This window comes from Coturnix japonica, chromosome 1 (genome assembly GCF_054131305.1).
Source record: "Coturnix japonica strain WE chromosome 1, WE-NBRP24, whole genome shotgun sequence".
In the NCBI taxonomy this organism is placed as follows: domain Eukaryota; kingdom Metazoa; phylum Chordata; class Aves; order Galliformes; family Phasianidae; genus Coturnix; species Coturnix japonica.
Window position 1 is genome coordinate 35,111,357 of NC_140663.1, and position 22,460 is coordinate 35,133,816.

Genomic DNA, 22,460 nt, shown 5'->3' on the forward strand with positions numbered 1-22,460 from the left:
TGAAGGCAAATACCACCACCACGGTAGGGCTGGGGACTTGCAGGGTGATGTTCTGCTGACAGCACAGGTAAATGCCCATTTCTGAGATGTGCCTGGGACCTCCTTGACACTCTGCGACCTGTGAACAGCAGCACGCAGAAGGGGCTCTTTGCCAAGATTTTCTATTTATCATATTAAAGAATAATTTGGATAACTGTCACTGTGGTGCATATTAAGTGAAGCCAACTCCATGGTTATGAATATATTACCATGTACTCAAGTTTTCTTATAACAGCTGTAACTCAGCAGCCTGCTGTGCATCGAGGCTGTGCTGGAACCGCATGCTTATTTGGTATCATGAAACTAGCTCAAGGTTATGGGAAAGCCTCCCATAAACATCACCCTATTATTTTTACAGTTTTGCCAATGAATTTACCCTTCTTTCCCATTACTTTGAGGTACGGATGCAGCACTGAAACAAGCTGAAGAACAAAGAACTTTATCCTGTCGTGTTTTTGAAAGCTGAACTTGCATCCACATCTCTTTCCATTCCCTCCGGAGCCCAGGCAGCTCTTTGTGTTATATTAAACATTAGATAAATAGCACAGATCTAATTAAAAGTTGAAGAAATGTGCTTCCGTTAATTGAATTCGTCCCAGTTACATTTCGCAGAGCGGCGTTAATCAAAGCTCCGGGTCACAGCGGCCGCATCGCGGCGGGGAAGTTAACCGCTCCGTGCCCTTACCTGCGCACACGCACGGTCCGCTCCCCGCCGGCCACGGTCGCGGCTCAGCGGAGCGGGCGCGCCGCAGCGGGAGGGCTGCGCACCGCCTGGCTCGACAACGGCACCGGGCGCCGAGCTCCCCGCCGCCCTAACAGCCGTGAGCCGGCTCCGCGCCCCTCCGAGGAGCTCCCCGCTCTCCGTACCCGCGGCGAAGGCGGTCGCCGTATAGCGGGGATGCCCCCCGCGCCCCCCCCTGCCGGCCCCGCCCGACGGGGCGGTCGGGGACCGCGCGGCCGCGGGATGGGCGAGGCCGGAGCGGCGGCTCCACCCATGGTGGGCGCGGGGCTATTGGTTGGCGGTGGCCGTCTCCCCGCCCCGCAGCCAATGAGGGCGGCGGGCCGGGGGTGATGGGCTGCCTCTCGCGGGAGGGATTCCTGGAGACGCTGCAGTGTGGCGGCGCTCCCGGCGCCGCGCATCCCCCGTGCCGCCTCCGCCTCCCCGCCCGCTTCGTTTTGCCTCGCCCTGCCCTGCCCTGCCCGCCGGCGGCCGTCCCCGAAACTTAGCGTTCGCTGAGCGCGGGGGGCCGAGCAGAAGAGCCGCGCGCGGGGGAGGTCCGCCGCGCACCCCGCTCCGCTCCGCGCCGCAGCCTCGCCCCGGGAGGGGCCCGGGCAGAGCGCTGAAGGACGCGCCGGCGGCGCCCGCCCCGGTTGCCAGGTAAGGAGGCAGCGCCCCGGGGCCGCCCGCCCGCGCGGCGGCGCCTCGAGCTGGGGGCCGCGGTGCGGGCGGGGCGGCGGCGGCGGCACATGCTCCGGGGGCGGCCGCCCGGGGGCCGCTCCGCTGCCGGGGGGCGGGGGCTCCCCGCGGGGGGAGGGGGCGGCTCGCACAAAGGGGCGCCCACGCCCGTCCACCCACCCCCTCCCCTCTTCTTCCTCCTCTCCATCCTCTCCTTTCCCCGTCGTCGCCTCCCGCACCGCCGCCGAGCGCCCGTTGCCCCGCGGCTCGGGTCAGGCTGGCGGAGCCAAGTCGGAACTGCCGTTGTCGCCGCCGTGCCCTCGCCCGGGGCTCCGCGCCCTGTCCGGCAGCAGCGGGGCGCGGCCCGGGGCACGGCCGTGTGTGCTTTCAGCGACCTCCCCTCCGTTGCTGTTCGCCTACCCGCTTATTTAATTTTTTTCAATTTATTTAAAGCCTCCATTACTTAAGCTAATTCATTCCCCCCCCTCCTCCCCGTGCGATTTCACGTTGGTTTGTCGGATGCTGTTTCCCTCCTTTATGCATAACGCTGGCTTTGATTTCTCATATCTTCTGGTCCGCCTTGTGCGCTCCCGCGGTCTGGGTGCGGAATCCGTGCTCTGTTTAAAAGTTAATTTGGCTTATCAAACTCCTCTAGGTAGAGTAGTCAGCAAGTGGAGAGGAATGTTAATATTTCTTTTGTTTCAAGTCTTCCGAAATGAAGATATCAACCGACTGCCAGCTCCTGGTAGTCAGTATAGTAAGTAAATTAAATGTAGTCATCGGAATGAGGCTTTATGGCACTTCCAACAATCTGTAATTCAATCATCTCTGATACAAGCTGCCTTTTGCTATTATTCATCAGACCCAGCTGAGTGATTTCTGTCAGATGGGAAGTGGTGGAGGGAAATCTCTAGGTAAATGTAACTGAAAAGCTTTCCATGCGGAGTCCTAAATGAGCACAGAAAGCACTTGGCCGCAATCTGGAGACAGATGTTGGCATCCAAAGAAATCATTTCTTTTGATTGTCAGGGGGATGTCAGCTCTTATTTCCCTTATTGAACAGCCATTTGCAAGTGAAAAAGAGGGAGCTCTGTGTTTATGACCTTGTAAACTCCATGCAAAACGCTGAAATTCAATAGTATTTCACTCATTGAAATACCAAGCTGACCTTTGTTCAGAACACCATCATTCTGCATGCGCATACATGTTGAAGACCATGGTCAGACTATGGATCATAACCGGCAGTGCTGATCCTTGAAGCAGTGCTTTGATTGCTGCGCTAATCTATTGCGTGCTGTTTAAACTGTTCACTGTGCCTCGTTGTTTGGGAGAGCTTTTTCGTTCTGAGAAGAGTGAGATGATGGCTGTGGCTCCGACAGGGGTCCTTTCCCTGGTGGGTGGGTGTCCAGAGTGGGGTGAGAGTTGTAGGATGGCCCTGGGATGGGGGAGCTTTGGGGCAAGAGGACAAGTGGCCAGTGAAGTCACTTGCTCTGTCGATATGTGAGCTGACATCTGCCATGCTTAAATAAACCTGCTCGGAAAAAGTGTGAGGCAATTCCACGTGTGTCTGGAATAGTGCTTTCTCGCTCCTTGTTTATTTCTTGGAAACAAATGACCTGATTTTATTTCTTGAGAGTCAAATCTATAATATATTAAATATATATATTTCTTACAAGCATCTGGAATTGCAGTTCCATTAGCAGTGTCCGAGGGGAATATACTTTACCAGAAGCTCAGTAATAGACCATATTATAGTTGCTCAAAATTTGCATGCATGCAATTCATAAATTGAAAACTACATAGCTTAAAAACATAGCGTAGGCAGCTTGAGTGAGAAGAGATAATTTAAAAAAGAGAACCACAGGGCAGAAGATAATGACATACTGTAGGAAATAATCATACTCCCGCACTTGCAAAAGCATGAAATGTTCCAGTGTAGCCATTTCATACGAGCCCAATTTTCCTTCACATTAAGAGTGCCTAAGTGTGCCTTATTAATGTTTGATGCCAAAGATGCTAAATCCATTCTGAGGGTTGATTCTGGAATTTAAAGAGGTAGCTCATAGACTGAGGATGCCATTCTAACACTTCCCCAGAACAGATGTGAAAGTCACCATTTGCTGAGTGCGTGCCACAGCCGTGCGAGTGGGGCACAGTGCTCCCTGTGATGGTGGCAGACCTGGAGCCTTTTCAGAACGACTGACTGGGAGAAACAGTGTTTGGTGTAACAATCTGTAACTTTCTTCTACCTTAATCATAACTTGGATCAGCTGTAAGAACCTGGGAAATGTTCAGTAGGGTAGAAGGTGTGAGATAAGGAAAGGTTCTGTTTGTCAGAAACCTTGGAGGAAAAAAAAAAAAAATCTATACTTTTCCAGCTGGCATGGAGAGACCGGAAACACAAAATCAATTTTTATGGTCTTTTGGCAGGGTTGGCTGTTAGACTTAAAAGAAGTCATAGCTCAGGGTCTTGGCAGAAGTTCTTAAGCCACTCAGCTGTACAGAACTCAGTTAATTGATGTATCCTGACATGAAGATGAAACTGAAATTAAGCATATCGCAGTTTTTCTTGCCCATTCAGTGATCTGATTTTGATTTTTTGAAAGATATTTGTGTAAACAAGTGTGGCTTTGTGTTTATACACGCATTGAAATACACAGAAATCCTTACTGGGTAGGGAGTTCCATGTAAAAAGCATATGCACCCCCGTATTACGTGCTGCAGGAGAGGTGTTGGAGTTTGCAGTGCTATTGTCAAGAACAAGATGATGTTTCTGTGCGTTCTAGAATGAAAGCGTGGAGGAGTTGTTATGAGATGATCCCAGGAGCTCTTTTCCTCTGCTTCTGGTGCCCATACACATGTACCACTCCATGAAGAAATACGTGATCATCTGTTTTCCTTTGGCTCTCTATAGAATGCTTGTTTCAAACATTACTCTGTATCTAAGAAGTAGCTTAATTAGGAAACCCACATAAGGGAGGCTTGTTAACCAGCAATGTCTTTGTGTTTACCACTGACATTTACTAAAGATACTTGAGGTTAAAATAAAAGCATTTTCCAGGCTGAATAAACAAAGCATTATGTTAACAAATATTTTCAGGATCTTTATGTACAAATGTCGTCGTTGCTGGAGTAGGCTTTACTCCTCCCTAATACACTGGTAAGAGGGGGTTTAGGAAATGCTGGTTATGCTGTTGTACCTCTTGCAAAATACCAGATACGAAAGCAGGTGGATTAGAGGGAGGACAACAGACAGCATCTCTTCATGATTCCTTTTGGTGAGAGGATACGAGCAGCTACAGGTGATGTTAGTTAGAAGGTGTGCAGAGCAGGCAAATGCTTTGTACAAGCAAAGTGTGGAAAAAGGTTTCTGGTTTAAAATGTTATGCAAAATAATTTTTTTTTTGAGACATAATGACCAAAAGCAAGGGATTAGCTGCAATAGGGCAACTCCTAGCGCTGCTTTTGACAGCTGCCCAATCAGAATGTTCTTCCATGTACTATAAATACTTGGGAGGAAGCCAACAATTTTTCTTAATCGGTGTTCTTATCGTTACTGATCTGAATGTATTTTCTCAAAATTGTGGGCACTGAACACTTTTCCAGCCTAGAAGGAGTGATGTTGCCATCTTCTAAATTTCGAGCGATTTGCCAACTCGAGATGTCACCTTCTTTTCCAGCCTTCCCTGAAGATGCTGGTAGAGATGTGTCAGAACACAAAATGAGTCCAGAATGCCTCCAGTGCAGCATTACTATCTGATGTGCTACTTATACCTTTATTTAGAAATGGAAGACCATACAAATATGAGACAGTGTTACCAAAAGTTATCCAAACTAGCTGGTTTTCAGTAACTCTGGGTAATTATGCTAATACAATGTTTCAGCAAAGTGAACTGTATTTAGAAGTAGCAAAAACCAATGTGGGTATTTAATAATTCTGCCTATAAGTTTGTCAGGTGTTATGGGAATACCAAAATGTATCTTAAGTGAATAAAGTAGCCAAGGTTATTGTAACTAGGTAGTATAGTGCCTCAAATACAGGAGAATATGTGCCTCAGAGCTCCTCAGTGATGCTTTAATGAAGCTGGTTATAAGCCTATTTGCAAGTTCTGTTTCATGCCTTTTATCTGAAGGATATTGAGTTCCCATGTGTTGTTGAAAATCGGTGCAGCAGTTGCAATATGGGGAAGTTGGTAAGCATCACCCAACATGGCTTTGAGACATAAGACTGCCAGCAAGCTGCCTCATTTCCTGGTATTTGAATAGCCATGGAGACACGACAGCTGGAGCAATTGGAGTGCATTTGTGGAAGGCACTGGGGAAACAAGGGCTCCATGTGAAATGGTTTACTTGGTTCAGGATACTTTCTGGTAGTGATGCACTGCCTAGAAAATGTGTGTACATCACTGACAGGTGGACATTAAATATAACTTTTTTACTTTGAATGTTTAATTACTGCTTATTACATGTGTTTTCTTCTATTTATATATTATTATTTCCTTCCAAAGTTGCTGAGATTATAATTTCTACTCGATTTTATCATAAAATGTTGGAAATGAGAGAAAAATCTTAAGAGCTTGTGTGGCAATTACAGTTACTTTCCCTTAAGAGGCATAACGCTGTAACTTGAAATCCTTCAGTGTCATTCTAAACCAGTATTGTAGAGGATGCGATTTGTTGGCAAATATTTGAAGGCTGAAGGTTGCTAGCATATCACATCCCAATCCACACTGCTTAAAAGGAAATCAATTTTCATTTAAAAAATTCAGAACAAAGTTTTGGTGTTGAAGTTGCAAGTTTTGTGTTTTGACATTAAAGAGACATAAGATTTAGCTTAGGCTAATGTTCAAGTAAAGAAATAGTATTGTAGAAAGGAATGGTTGTCCATGTGAACAGGTGACTTTTTTTTCCCCCTTGATTAAATGCAGATGAAATACATAAAGCCTGCTCCAAAAGTAATGCCTCCTATTTCATTATGTTGACCCACAACATTAGAGGTTGCTGTTAGTGGTATGACAGTAGAGGTTGAACCTTCTCACCAGTATTCCATTATTCTTTGTTGGTGTGTGACAGGTGGCAGCAGAGGGGCAGTCTGACAACAGTGTCTGATGCGGAAGTGCAGGTGAAGCAAATGTGTGGCACTGAATTCCTCCATGTGGAAAAGATAGCACTTATTGACACCATCAATACTTGCTGAATGTTTTTGGAGACCAAACAGTGGATGAAGAACAAATAGTGGATCAAATAGAGCACAGAGGGGCAGTGGGTGATGTGTTTCAGCAGTGGCAGCAGCAATGTGGAAGACAAGCCATGATCTAGGTGGCCATGCAGATTTCTTCAAGATTGGCATGGAGACACTTTCTCATTGCTGGCAAAAATGCCCAGCTAATGATGGTGGCTATGTTGACAAATAGCATTTTGTAGCTGAGGACTTGCTGTGTCAAATGGTGTTCTAGTGCTTTTCACATGTTAGAGTTTCCATGGGAATAAATAGGAGACATAACTTTCAGGGCATTCTATGGCAATGAGGAATCACCATCTCCATTATGCTGACTCTATTCATTATCTTTAACAATGATCTGGAATAAGATACAGAATCCATATTCATGAGGCTAAAATTAGAGAAAGTGCCATGATAGACTGTACTCGGTTTCTCATCCTACTACATCTCAGTGTATATCTCAACAAAGTCAGCTGTAGTATTTTTCCCTACTTGTTTAAAAAAAGTTATTGGGAGGCACTTTGTGGGAAGACTTAGGGGTTACATCCAGGGGACAGCACCTGTCACTGTCTTTAAAGAACCGAGAAGCCATATTTAGCCATAAACACTCACAGTTGTTGAAAGTAGAGAAGATGCCTGATGTTGAAGGTGATGCTAGTCAACTAGAATTAGTTAAGAGAAGAGATCCAATAATGTTTTGAGATATGCCAAACATGCACCTTAATGGGAGTCCAGTAAGCTTTGCATTTTCTTTGGAAAAGAGAATGCACCAAGACCTTCCTTGATTCCTGCATAGCGAAAGCACCGTTAGAAGTAATAATATAGTGTGTCATGTGGCAGCCTGGCTGGGCTTGTAAGCTGAAGGAATTCAGACTAGGAGATACCAGTTTTTATTTACTAGAATAGTAAGTATATGGAGCAGCTTACTGAGAATATATGTTTTGTTATTTGAAATCACTAGATTGGTCTTTTGTCTCTTTTTAACTACACTTAGTACAAGTTCTAGTTGCAATCATAGAATAGATTCATTAATGTTGGAAAAGATCACTAGGGTCATCTCGTCCAACCATTAGCCCATCACAGTTCTGAAATTGAAACTGATGGAAGAAGTGACATTGTTTTTGTGTTAATCTGTGAGAACAGGCTAGATTGTGAGCTGGCACTGAGACCATGGATTTGCTGACCTGCTGAACTTGCTGCCATTAACTCCTGTTGAGTCTCTTGGATTATATATATATATAAAATATTAAATATTATATTAAATATTAAAAAAAATATATATATATATATTTTTTTTTTTGGTAGACGGTATTGTGACATTACTTTTGTAGTATGAAGATACACTGTCTAAGCTTCTCTTAAGCAGTCCTTGTGTTTTGTAATCCTATTTTGTTCCACCTTAGGAGAAATTTCTGTATATGTATCTAGGTGGCTTTGTTCTTTGAGATCTGACTTTAAAACCACTGAAATAAATAGAGCAGTAATTAATCTTCTTCCTAATTCATGCCCCCAAATACTATATTTAATAACAGAAAATCTCTTTAGAAGGAAAATATTTTTTGTTCTTTCAAGCGTGGGAGGACCAATATCCTACATCTCATCAGTTTGGTCCAGACCTGTGTAACAGTACTTTATTTGCAGATGCCTGAAATAACAGTGCTGCCTGAAGGACTGCATTTTGCCAAGCCTACTCTGGAGCTAGCTTTGCAGGTGACAGCCCTCGTGCCTGGCATCTGAGCCAGAGTGCTCTGTGTGGTGCATGCTGCCTTACACTGTGGTGGGTAACTTTCTGTAGACTGCAGTCTTCCCTGTCTTATTTCCACCTGTTGGTACCAATTGCCTAAACAGGTGACCTTTATGAGAAGAATGCAGTCTTACCAAAGTGACTGACAAAGTTAGCATTTGGAGTGTCCTCACAGAAGTGATTTGATTTGCCAGATACAAGATAAATGCATTCTTAACTATAGATGGAAAAAAATGGTTGAATTATAGGACTTCCACATCCTGACATTAAAGTGTGCTTTTGTGTGTGTGTAGCAACCTAAGTGTTTAATTAATATGAATTTGATTACTCTGGGATTTATTAATATCTCTTCATCTGAAGTCTGCCAATGGGTGTCATTTTATTTTTTCCATAGTTTTCCACTTAAGTACTTTATATACCTAATAGCAAGGAGTTGCTTTGCATTAACTCTTAGGATTCAGCTTTCTTACATCAAGCTTTCTGAGCGTGTTCAGCTGCTAGTTAGAGCAGAGAAACAACAGGAGAATTCTCATTTGACCTTGACAGAGGCCAATTCCTGATTCATGAAATGCTGTAGTTGTGTTAGTCCTTCAGCACTCTTATCTTGTGTATTTACTTCTGTCCTACAAAATAGGACTGAAAGGTTGTTTTCTGTATTAATTTTTATGAGCACTCTCAACTGAATGAGAAAGTGGATAAACTGGAAACTTCAAGTAACATCATTTGGGACAAAAAGCACTTTAAGTTATAGGCTATAGATATTTTGTTTGTTTGTCACTTTCCAAGTATACATCTGCTTTTATAAAAGCTTGGACTTAATATTTGATATGCAATCATTGGCTTTGCAAATTGTACACTGGCTGATAATTTGATACAAAGATGAGAACAGACATTCAAAAGATTATTTATAAGGAAAAACTCACCAATATGGACAACTTCACTGGGAAATGCTGAGGCAATCTCCAAGACAGATGCTGCCTTAGTGGTGGTCAGCCCTTAAATGAGGTCTAGAGGAGGTAGAGTCAAGCTCCACCCCTTCTGGGAGCACAGCTGAATTACTCTCACTTGTGCTCCCACAGCTGACTTGACACTTGCCTCAGCTGATTAATCAGAGGTTCAGGCTGTGATTACCAATTTCCCATACAAACATGGAAAAACTTACAATGTTCATTTTAAGTGGTGGATCAGTCTTCTGCAGGCATGATAGAGACTCTAGACTGTTTGTTACTGAAGAATTCAAAGTATCGCTGAAGCCAAAACTTACTTCTACCTCTCCAGATAGGTTTTGTACCCTTTAACAGGATTTCAAAATGTGTGTATTACATAGAGAAGAAAGGAAAAATAATTAGTACAGTTTTGTTGGTCAGTGTTACTCTAGCTATGGCTTTGGAATTTGCACTTTGTATCAGGATGATACTGGGAGTATTTAATTTTGCTTTGAGTTGAAATTTGGCTCGTAGGAATGGCTCAGATGTTCAACTACTCATCTCAAAACAGATGAAGAGATGTTAAATGATTTCAGAGAATAAAGTTAATTTATTTGCTGGAAAAAATCATCACCTGGCATTCCTTAGTCAGTGGTGTTATGGCTTTCTCCCACCTGGTTTTGTGCCTTTCCTGTGATGAAGATAAGTAATTAGTTTTGGAGGAGTTGGGAGGTGGGCAGGAACAACAGACTCTTAGTAACATTTTCAGTGTGTTGTCTTCAGAAGTTTTCAGTAGGTGAAAGTGTGAAGTTGGAAGAATATTGCAAAGGTGGACACAGACCCATAGTTAGATATAGCAAGTGCTTAGCTTGGTCAAAGATATGCAGTTTGTTATGGCTGGCATGCTTGCATATGTGCATATGGTCAAAGCGTGAGCAAGAGTAAGCAGTTGCAGCAGTGTAGCAAATACATTTAGTTCTTTTCCCCCTAGGTAAGGTACACAGAGCTGGTCTACTATGGGCACACTGAAGCAAGTCCTTTAGGCCACATTGTTGTTTTTTGTGTTTTTTTCCTATCAGACTTGCTGTAGGGCTTTGCATCCAGTTCTGGCTGGCTTAGACCAGGGCTTTTTCTTTTAAAATCTTATTTCATTTCATTAGATGGGTTGAATTAAATTCCTAAATATTATTAGTTTTGCTTTTTTTCCCCAAATCTCTTACATGTGAGTTGGAATATTCCATAAAAGGTCACTTATTGTCATTGTCACTTAAAATAGCTATTTAGGCTTTTAAATCTATTCTGGTTTTGTAGGTTACTTTCTTGCTTTGATGTGTAGGAAAAATCAAAAGGGGCACTTTAGTATTATTATTATTATTATTTATTTTGTTTGCAAACATCCTAATGTACAGTAGGTTGATTTTTATTTTTTTTGTTTGTTTGTTTCTTTTAAGGAATAAATAAAAAGCACAAGGAGTAATGGCTCACCTCTCCAAATCCTCTCCTAACATTGTGAATTCCAAATGTGGTCTGTAACCAGTGACAGCTGTTTCATCAAGAATTGCTCCATGTTTGCAAAAAGCAGTGTTTGCTTTTGCAGTCTCTTTAGAACAGGGCCTGACATAGTTTGTAATGTATTTATACTGTGCCCAACATAATAGGATCCAGATCTTTGACTGAAGATGTGGCCTGTTGGGCAAAACAAATAATCATTAGTCAAAATGTAGAAAAAAAGTAACATTGTTTAAGGTCCCTAGAGCTGAACAAACAATTCATTGCTGTTATCATATCGGCCGTCTCCTTTGGAGGGATTTTAATTGTATCAGAGAAGTTTCATACATTAAATAGTGAATATATCTGCTAGGTATTTGGCTAGTTGTGATTACTATACTTTGCCTGTGCTGTTCAAACTGGGGTACTCAGGCCCTCAGTTTAGAGTTTTCATTAGAAACTAAGCTGAATTATTCTTTACAACCTTTTTTTTCTCATCCTGAAAAAACTTGCTTATCTATAAGTATTAAATGGGGGAGGAGGGGAGGAATGGGAAATTCCCTGTAGTCCAGTAATCTGATTTGCCACTTTCCAGCTGAAAACTGGGTAAACTCTTTGGCTTGCTCATAATGAAAGCTGTTTTATGAGTAATGCCATGTTCACAACTGAGATTTGAATTACTTGCAGGAGTGATGGTACAAAGGAACTGAATTTTGTGTGGACAGGAGGGAACTCAAGTGGTATAAAGAAGGTAAATGAAAACAGCAAACAAACTAAATAGAGCAAAGTTCTGCTACATCAGCTTCTCCAATACAAGAGCCAGTTCCTCTGTCTGGGGATGGACGCAATTTTTGGGCGTCTGTGTTCCCTCTTTCAGTGAGATTGTTGTTACAGGAGGAAGAACTAATCAGTCTGATGTATGGCGTTTCTGAATTGGTGGAACAGACTGAAAGCCAAAACCCTGAATAGATTGTCCTAAAGATAGCGCTGAAGGTTTGAGGTAAAGATCTCAGCTTTGCCTTCTTGTAAATAGATACATATCTGAGTGTGTCAGACATATTTTTAATATAATAGTTAATATTACCTTGGAGCACAAGTAGCACAAGTTTTATACATATCCTGTTGATGTGGTGAAATTTAAATGCTGTTTTGCAGAGGGAGACTGAGACTTTAAATACCCTCAGAAGGTGATACATTTGACCAAATTTGGGCATTTATATTACTGTGAGATAGACTGCTCTCTGGAGGTATCTGATCTTTTCCTGTATAAAGAATATGTGGATGACTAGATAAGATGCTATTGTGACTAGTGTTATTTAACTTGTATTTAGGAAATGTGAGTACAGTTTTCAGCCTTGCCCCATGCTCCCTACCAAGGTCTTAGGGATATCATTCAGGATTCAAATGGCCCATGTTAGACATTCTAAAAATTAGGTGATTATATCCTGTCTGTGGAGAATTAGATATATTTAAAACTAGTAGTAAATGATGAGTACTCAAAATTGCTTTTAACAGTTGCAAATAATATTAATAATTAAAAAACAAAACAAAACACCAGAACAGTAATTGGACCAAAACAAGGGTATATTTTGAAAGATCCCAATTGAAATCCAGTTTGAACTATTTAATTTGCTGTCTCTAGTATTGCTGTTTGCAATTCATGAGGGGAAAGAAATGTCAATCCCAGTAGTGTAGCAACTTAATGCTAGAGACTAGATTTTAAAAAGAATATTCAGAGCAAAACTTACATGCTATTTTGCTGTATAGTATAGCAGATCAATGTTTTCAGAATCCACAGAGCTGTCTGGAAAGGAACTTTATATCCACAAATAGCGTTATTTATGTGTCATTAAGCTTTCCTACCTGTTAACACCATAGTAAGATGGGCATCTTGTCAGTGAAGCCATGAAGGTCTGTTGAGTTGCGGAGGAGGTGTTGGGACTAGTTTACTCATAGTTATGAGAGCTAAAAGGGGTCTCATCCAGCCTGCACTGGTAGAAATGGGATTACATGGAAGGAGACATGTTACATGCATCAGCTCAGTCCTTGCTACAGCATGTGTGTTTTTGTGTTTGTGTTTTTTTGTTTTGTTTTTTGTTTTGTTTTTTTTTTGTCTCTTCAGAGCTGTGTTACATCTCACATCTGGATCAGATGTGTTTCTGGGGGCTAGCTTGATTACTCCTTGTTTTCCTTTCTCCCTTAACATATCTTAAGGCTGCAGTTTTGACCGAACTGAGGTGCAGAATCTATTTAAATAGATTCTGTATGTAATTTCTACATAGAAATCTATTCAGATGATCCTGGTAATATTTGACCCCCTTAAACTCATGGCATTGCATCTCTTTTCAAGGGAATGCAGTGAAAGCTTCGGGGTGCAAAGTATTTGTTTTAATTTGTTTTAATGAAGTGCTATGAAGAAAAAGCAGGGCAGAAAAAGCTCTGTTATCTTCATATAAAACAGAAGCTGGCAATGTGAAGAATAATGTATGTTTTAGGCTTACACAATTTCTTTCCCTACAATTTTGAAAATCACTGTTAATTTCACAGTACTGCATATAATAGAAATTATCTTCATGTTATATCTAAAACTGTTAAATTTGAATGGTCTAGGAAGAAAAATCCAATACTCTGAAAAATTACATCACATCAGAATTGTTGTCTTGATATCTTTGGTCATGTTTATTTCTATTCTCCTTTGAATTAGAAGGAAAACAATGTTTTCTTAGCTAAATGAACCTTTCATAAGCTAGACATCAACTATATATAAATACAGAACAGTAGATCTAAAATGTCTCTTGCTGTCAGAGTATAACCGTTTTCCATATGAATGTGGAAATTGTCAGTTATGTGCATTCTCTCCCTGTCCTACTTTTCCCCACTCTGTTGATATTCACCCATGTGAAAGAGGCCAATTATGCTTTGGCTATTGTGTAAATAATGCAGAAGTTGTTAGTAGCAGAGGAAAACTCGTTAGAAAGGTAGGGTAGTGAATAAATAAAAACACCTTTTAATGAGGGCAATAGTCTTTGCCCTCACGTCTTATTGTGTCTGTATGTGTGTGCATATATGTGTGTACACATATATATGTATATAGACACACAGGTGTGTGTGTGTATATATATATATATATATATATATATAAAATCTTTATTTAAAGCTATTACTGGTTAATTTTTTCATCTGAAGACTGGCTGTAGTAAGTTCCCAGGTCAGTCTTCCATCTGGATATTTTACTTTGCAGTATTTTCCCTGCTGTTTTTTCCAAGAGCCTCCTGTGAACAGGTGCTGGTCTCTCCCTCTCTCTGGTATCAGTGCTGAGCACAGCCTGAGATGGAAAAGTGCCCTGGCACTGTGGCCGAAGCTCACTGAAAATGGCTATCCCACTCCCTGGTTCTGTGAAAAGCATTGGGAACATGGATCTCAATAGTGTCAGGCTAACTTAAAGTAGTCAGTCTCATTACAGGTAGACTCCTGAAGTTGGGGAGTAGCTGGGCCAGCTTTTGTTGGCTGTTGAGGGTACAGCCAGGCCCAGGCTCTTGCTGGAGTTGCTGTGACATTGGCCTAGCTAGGTGGCAATTAGCTGCCCTAATGAAGCGGTTAGCTGACTGTTCTGGGTGATCTGATCTCAAATGGTGTGCAGAAGTTGATTTCTGAAACTACTGTTACTCTTGAGTATTATTCTGAGAGAGAGAGAGAGACTCTGTGGCCTTCAGCTTAGTTGCATGTCAAACCACGTGCCTCTCCCCAGCCTTGCAGCAATCTCCAGTGAAGCATGCAGGACTGTGTGCCTGCTCTGTCCATGGTACCTCTTACAGGGGTGCAGACATCAGATTAACTGCGTACTAGCCCTTAACTCACATAATTGACTTTGTTTTCAAGTGGTGATGCTCTTAATGCAGTTGTTAAAGGGATACTTGTAAAGAGAGATAAAGACTGCACCTTCAGTGTGGCTTAAAACAGGAGTAGTAGGGAGATAAGCAAGTATCTCCTATTTTTTGATCAAGCTCAAATTTTCCCTGTTATCTTTTCTCTTTCATGATTGAGCTGTTTGTTTCCAGATGGTGGCTACGCGTGTGACATTGGGACACACAGCGGCCAATCTGTTCAGCGACAGGCCTCTCCTCAAGCAGGGCCTGAGGTGCTGGGTAGGTGGCTGCAGGAGGGCAGCGCATGGACCCCTCCTGCAGCAATTAGCTCTGCTTTCATTTCCCCACCCACAGGCTCTGCAGCAGCAGCCTTCTGTGGGAGGGAGATTCAGCTGCAAGAGCTGAAATGCAAAGCTGGAACCAGCTAGCACCTTTTGAATGGAACTAAATTCATCCATGTTGCTAAATGTGTCCACAGTACCAAAGCATGTATTGTTCCAGGTGTTGGTTTCAGTGAGTAATTATTTTTTCTGCCAGAGCAGAGATCTTAGTGCAACATCATGTATGTGTCATGTGCAGTACGTAAGTAATTGTGGTTTTTTGGCACTTTTAATGACAGTCCTTCCTACAGAAGGGAGATGTTATGTGGAAATACACAGTCAGTATCTTATGTTTAAGGGTATGATGTTGTATTTGCAGAGCACTGAGGCAACGTTTACTTTTTTTCTCTGAAAGCCCAAATATTCTCAGATTTTTTCTTTTTATTTTTTTTACCTATGTTTGAGTTGAGTGAGCGTTTTGTTCTGTTATACCTTATCTTCTCTCACTTTTAAAATTGTGAGGGGTGGGGAAATAGAATGAAATACAGAGCAGTAAGCTCTCATTGAAAAGCAAATAGATGAATAGCGTGAAACATACTGAAAGGGTGAAAGAGCTGTTACGTACTCAATCACAAAAAAACTCATTAATGCATCAGACAATGTGACTAGATATGGTGATACTGACCAGAGTGACTTATAACAGTGATTCAGGAGTTTAATTGGCTGTTCTTCAATGATTGAAGTCCAATTTTCTGAGTAATTCTGTTCTCCTGGAAAGTGTGGTGGAGGCTGATGGATAAGTGCTGAAGTCCCCCATGGCAAGGCAGTTGTCCATGTCAGTCTCTGAGCCTCTGGAAATCCCTCTGAAGTTAAGATAAACTGTACTAGTGAAAGTGTACTCATATTTATTAAACAAGAAAAAAGAAAAAAAAATAAAAGCTTTTGAAGTAAAAGCATGAGATACTGCTATCACATGACTATTGTGAGAAGGATTATTTTTGCTGTGAATATATCCTGCTTCAATAACAATATGTAATTGTTTTCTTAAGAGAAACGTGGCATATCTGAGCTGGGAATCTCCCAAGACATGTTATTGATATGTCTGCTCTGATATACCAGTATACCAGAGATTGAGAAAATTTGGTGAAGTATTTCAAATAGCCTATGAAAAGGTCATGATTTTTTTTTTCCCAAACTTCTATTACACCCTAATAGATACTTGCTGCTTTAGTGTAAGCAACTCTAGTGAATCCTTGTACTTCTTATTATTGTTTATTAATAAATATGAGTTCTTCTGAAAACGTGGTTTTAGTTATCTGTTCATTATTGCAGCAAGAATTTGGCTAAAATCTGTTGGATATATGTTTTTGGTGTTAGTGTTTAAACTTTAGTTTATAAGGAAACATTGTTTATCTTTGCTGTATGTAGTATAGCTGTGTCAAAGTGTGCAAGTTCGGATCAAATAGCTGCAAAAGCAAGTACAAGTTCAGTGCAAAAAGCACTAGTCACATTAACCAATTACTCTTTTCAGACCTCTGCCCAAACTAAGTAAAATAAAGCATTTTGGAATAAAACTTTTTAAGCAACAGGAATTTACTTTTGTTTACCGGCAGGAAATCAGTCATTACTGAAATCACTTGATGACATGGAACACTTTGAACTTGTCAATCTTTGTCAAAATGATAAGTCATTTCTTAATTCTGAGTGTTGTTGAACCTAATATAACCCTCTAAATTCCTCTTTTCCATGCCTGTGATGAACTGCATTATACAAGCTGTCAATTATGCGAGTAATTTGATTTTGAGTTTTCTATATTTACTGGGGAGTGAAGTCTTTAAATACTTTATGTGGATGACTGAACAGAAAAGTACAGAAATATAGTAGAAGTGTAAGTATCTCACAAATAGGATGTTTCTTTCTTTCTTTTTTTTTTTTTTTTAACTGTCTTTTCTCTACTTATTTTGACCTTCTAAGCTAATTTTATTGTAACATCCCTTAAAATTGACAACTGGTATTTGGCTTTGGTTGTTTTTTGTTTGTTTGCTTTTTGAGGTGATGGCAAGCTTAAACTGCAACAATTGAGGATAATATAGCAACTTGTTGCAAGTAGTATTTCCACTTTTTAAATACGATCTTTTAAATGCTGTTTCAATTTTCAGTAGATTGTGGGGATTTTTTGGTTCCTTTTTTAAGTTGTTTTTGAAGTGAATCTTCTTTTCTTATGCCAGTAGTATCATACAATACAGTAGTAATCGTATAACATGTAAAAGATTCAAATTTTATTTTCCCCCATAAAGAACAGAAGAGAGAACTGCACAGCAGTCTGCTTCCATTGTAGAAGATGCTGACATATTATTCCTTTCAATTCTAGTTTGTGCTTCATTGCTCTCAGAATAGATATGCTTGGGACATATGCCCAAACTCAAGATGTGGTCAATGTGTTACTATGATTATTTTGTTACTGAAGAGCCTTTTTTTTTTTTTTTTTCTTTTTCCTCTGGAAAAAACAGAGTTATCCAGGGCAGATGGTACCATGATAAACAGCTTGATACTTACTACACTAGATGCTGGGAAGTTTGATACAATAAGAATGTAATGATGTTGACATTGTAAAAGCTTAATAATCTCATTCATTTTAGGCATATATGGAAAGTAATACTTGATAAAAGATACCTGTCCAAGTTTTTTGGGTGAACAGCAAAGCTGATTAGCTAAATTATTATTACTGTTTATGCAGGTCTGAATTTGTAAATGACCGGTTATGTCAGCAGTGCCCAGCTTGAAGCACATTCAGAAGTGCCTTGTTTTCACTATGTGCTGGGCATGCATCCTGCTAAAATCAGGCTGTATGCACACATGACTGAAGGGCAAGTTTTCTTCATATTAGAGGAGCTGTGAGATGGAGGTACTTAGAACACGTTTTTTATGTGACTGAAGAAAAGTTGCTAGATTGAAAGCCCAATCCTGTGTTACAGCCCTGTCCTGCTGGACAGGGAATAATAGGGCAAACATACACTGTTGAAACAGTGTAGTGGCTTTTAGAAAGCTTGCTCAGGCTGGTACCAAACTCATTATTATACACTAAGTAGACGTATATGAAATTTAGTACACCCTCGTTATCACCTGACTTAACCATCCTAAAAGTAGTTCAGTCTAAGCTGATAATGATGATTTATTTTTTTTTTCCATTAAAAGACTTATAATAAAATATTCTTTATTGTCCTCATTTTAAATAGCCCGTGTAGAATGATGAATGGATGGATGCTGGAGCTCTTTTTTCGTTGCCTGTAGTAGACACCAACAGGCTGTCATGGGTCTAGGAGAATGCAGTGTTTGTGAGTTTAAAGGATTAATTAATTCTTACCATAAGGAAGAAAGTTGAATGGAATTTACTAAGAGTTCTTTTTTTCAAGAATTTTCTTAATTTAACAGTGAAAACAAATATGTTGCATTGACTTCTTTTCAGAAAGAAATGTTACTTGAGGGTAGTTTTCATGATGAAAGGTTTTGTGATGAGTTATACTGAAAGTAAGAATGTAGAGGAATGAAGGAAACTTAATTTGCATGTAGAACTTTGATTTGGTAATTTTATGACTTCTTGCCCCTGTTAGAGATTCTGTGTATGTGTGATGCTAATGCTGGCTTTGAGTACTGAATGATGGAAATTAAATTAAATTAGTTAAGAGCAGTGTGACAGTGCTAATATATATATTTTCTACTCTGACCAAACTTTAGTGTGCACTTTTATGTACTCATCTAGTTGTAGATGGGAAAGAATCCTTTATGCATAGTGATATTAAAAAAATAAATTAAAAAAAAAAAATCTGCTGAATTAGTATCACAGAAAACTACTAAGTAAAGATAAAAAAACATGTCCATAGTGTTTTGTGACCAGAAGGATGCATATTTGTTATGTTCATGTAATTTTGTCTTTATTTATACTTGTGGCTAATGAATGCTCCAACTGGTATTTTGGTATTGATTCTTATCTGATATTTTGGTTATGCATTTGTAAATCTCCTCAAGCAACAAAGAGAAGACAGGCTGTTTCTGACAAGAAATGTTACTAATGTGTTTCTGTTGAGTATGTTTCAGTACTCTGCTGGTTTACATGGTCACTTAATGGGATCCAGAGAGACCAGCCATTAAAAAAGAAATATCTAAAAATTATGTGCAGTCTAAGCAGATGTCTTTTGCTTATGCTTTCTCTCTCTGACTGCATGTGTATTACTGTGATACATGTTTTCTGATGATAATTTTGTTACTTCTGGCAAGATGAATGTGCATACATGACTGCATCCACGTATGGTATAACTTGGCATCACACAGCTTGCATGTGCCTGCCAATAATGCTTTTAGCTTAGCGTGGTATTTTTGGCCTTTGGCATCTCTTTGCATCTCTTTTATCTCTTTGGAAGGCCCATGCCTTCCTTCATGTTCTGTTGCTCCCTATTTGCAGGAGAGTGCTCAGAGATGCTGAGTAACTGTCTCATAGTCAAGGTATTTTGAGAATATATTTGAAGTCACAGGTGGCTACACTATAATTTGTTTAGGTATTGTGTATGCAAACCACCTATCCAGTTCATCAGAACTAAATCTTTTATTATGACATTTCTATAAACAATCAGACCTCAAGATGTGAGTGTAAATATGCAGTGAGTGTGTAAGTGCTGTTTTGTATTCTTAAGGATAGTGTGAAAATCCATAACTGTTCTCTTCACACTACCTTTGTTAGTGGTGCATTGCCTAATCTAGGATGAAAAGGCTTTAGGACTGTTCTTATTATATTTTTTTGTAAGTAAATGTTATTTTAATGAAACGATCTATAGCTACAAGACATGCAGATTGATGCCTGCACTGCTGATGTCAAGCACCAAAAATCCAGGAAGCCTGTAAATGTTATTTGTTGTCATTTATTTCTTTTTCAAACACAGATTTCGAAGCTCTTGTCCTCAATGATGAGTAGTTTCAATGATGCTATTTGATAGAGCTTTGGAACAGGTGGGAAGAATCACAGATGCACACATACTTCTTGGACTTTTGTAGTAGTCTTGGAAGAGTTCTTCTTTTCCCACATGTTCTGAGAAGACAGAAGTCTTCAGATCTTGTTCCTAGTGGCAGCAATCATACTTCAGAAGGCAGTTCCAAAAGATTAAAGTGATGATTTCCAAAAATAGTGGACAGCTGTAAGTGAATACCTCAGTGGTCAACGAAAACATTTAAAGAACAAATCAACCACACAAAAGACAATGGGGTTGCATGGGGTTTCTTGGTGCTGTTTTTTTTTTTGGTGTGTGTGTGTTTTTTGTTTGTTTGTTTTTCTTTTAAAGTCTGTGATGAAACTCTGGTCCCTAACAACTAAATTTTAATAAGGATATTTATTTTTAACCAAACAAATAGTAAAATATCTGAACAGTTGAAGGCTGACTTGTTTTACTTTGTGCTTAAGTTACTTAGTCCTGTTAGACATTTATTAACTAGTGTGAAATACAAGTTTAATTGCTTGTAGAATGAGGTAAAAGTTCGTAAAAAAAAATACGAATTCTCAGAGTAAAATGTTGTCAAGAGGGACTACCATCTAGCTCTTCAGGCTGCCTGGACGTGTCCTCATCAACTTGATAAGATTTTTTGATAGCCCTGTGCCCTCTTCTGAATGTAAATTTGTGTGTACCCCTCCCACCAAATTTAAAAAAACAAAAAAACACCGTAAAGTACCTTTTTCCTTTCTTCTCCTTAAGGAAGGAAAAGACAGCAGTGAATGTTCCTTACGTGATGATTTCTTGTTTCAAATCAGGAGAAGATGAGTGATGAAGATACTTGGCTTTTCAGTCTTTCTCTTAGAATCATTTATCTATTTTTACTTTGATAAGCTACTGTCTATTCATGCTATTTCTCTGATTTTTAAATAGAAATAGGAGATTATTGCCTCTTCATCTGATCGTGTTTTTTGGATTACAGATATTGCTTACAGGTAGATGCTGTGAATGCTCAAAGCCTAGCTCTAGCGTAACTTCCGGATGCAGATGAATGTTTTGGCAAATGCTTAGTACAGGTGCTCCAAACAGGGTAATACAAATAATACTAACTTTGGCACACTAACATGGCTCTGCTGTGTTCACAGATTCTGTTGCCTGTGGAGTTTAATTGGAAAACACAGATGCTGAGCACCTTGATAAGGAGATTAGGAATGATGTTCCTGGACTGTCATTTGTTTCTGAGCTGATCATATGAAGAATTAAAGATTCTTTGTGTACTTAAGGCTATTTTTCTAAAAAGACCAAAATAAGTCCTGAATACCAGGCAAGGAAAATGGACCTGTTGTGCATGTTTGTTCCTGCAAGGAGGATTAAATCTCATCAGAAGCTAAGCAGCTGTAAGCCTTAGCAGGTTCTGCATATAGACCAGAGAAGAGAGCTGTCAGAAACTTACTGAAGAGAGCTGAAGTAAATTGAACTGGGATTTAAGGTGAATTTTTAGAACTACAGTGTGAACGAGGAAGGGTTGACTTCAATATATTCCCTGTTTTCTCTTCAGAAAGAGGTGCATTAAAAGCCTACATTTATTTTAATAATGCTTGGAAGCTTTAGCCAGTGTAAGTCTATGATATACTATGCAAAATAAAAGTAGTGAAAATTGTGGAATGTCATAATTTAGCAGTCTCTAGTTCTGGTGACATATGTTGGATCTTGTGTTACTTGTAATTTGAGATATTTGATATATGCATCTTTGCTGTCTTGTTTTTATGAGCTACTTAAGCCCTCCAGATTTAATGAATCTCTCTAGACCACGCACTAGAAATAAACATCTTCAGCATGTCTGAGATTTGTACAGTATGATGCAAGTTGAAAAATTGTTTGGATTGGTCATATTAGAACATCTTTGCATTATGGAACCTGGATATACTTTGATATATGACTGTCAGTTTCCAAAGGGTTCTATCTAATAAAAGCATGCTTTTAACTTCCTATCTCAGTTTCTTTTTTCCCATTACGAGTTTACTCTGAAGTTTCTGTCCATGAAAATTTCACAGAAGTTGGTACTAGGCTTGGTGATCTCCAAAGTTTCATTCCAGCTCCTGCAATTTCATGATTCTATGAAGTGAGGCATAAGAATCATTCTTTGTAAGAAGGCTGTTTGAAATGGCCTGAGAAAATATGAATTAGATACTGTGAATTAGATACAGTTACCATGTCTAATAAAGAAAATTGAGTTTTCCAACTTGTACACTGGAAGTTATTTTTAAGATAATGAGGAAGTATTGGTTAAACAATGGAAAGGGACTCAAAATGGTGATTGAAGACAAATATGAAAAACTAAGAGGGAGGTATGAAGCATTGTATAAAAGGACACAGACAGATAAATAAAGGACACAAAGAAGCACAAATTTTGAGTATGAATATTTCTCAGTTTCCAAAAGTTGGCTGTGTGTAAGAGCATGTGTGGAGCGTTGTGGAGAAAAT

The 22,460-nt window shown here is 39.9% G+C and overlaps 1 protein-coding gene across 11 annotated transcripts in view; it reads left to right on the plus strand.

The window, feature by feature from the left end:
- SYT1 (synaptotagmin 1) overlaps positions 1–22,460 on the plus strand; it is a 354,401-nt gene that overhangs the window by 19,911 nt on the left and 312,030 nt on the right. For 10 of the 11 annotated variants that reach the window (XM_085537506.1, XM_085537549.1, XM_085537519.1 and 7 more), the window contains exon 1: positions 1,134–1,417. The exons of the other annotated variant lie outside the window; for it this stretch is intronic. The gene's annotated coding sequence lies outside the window, so the exon portion shown is untranslated. Of the gene's footprint in view, positions 1–1,133; positions 1,418–22,460 lie in introns of those variants that run through there. 11 annotated transcript variants of the gene reach the window in all.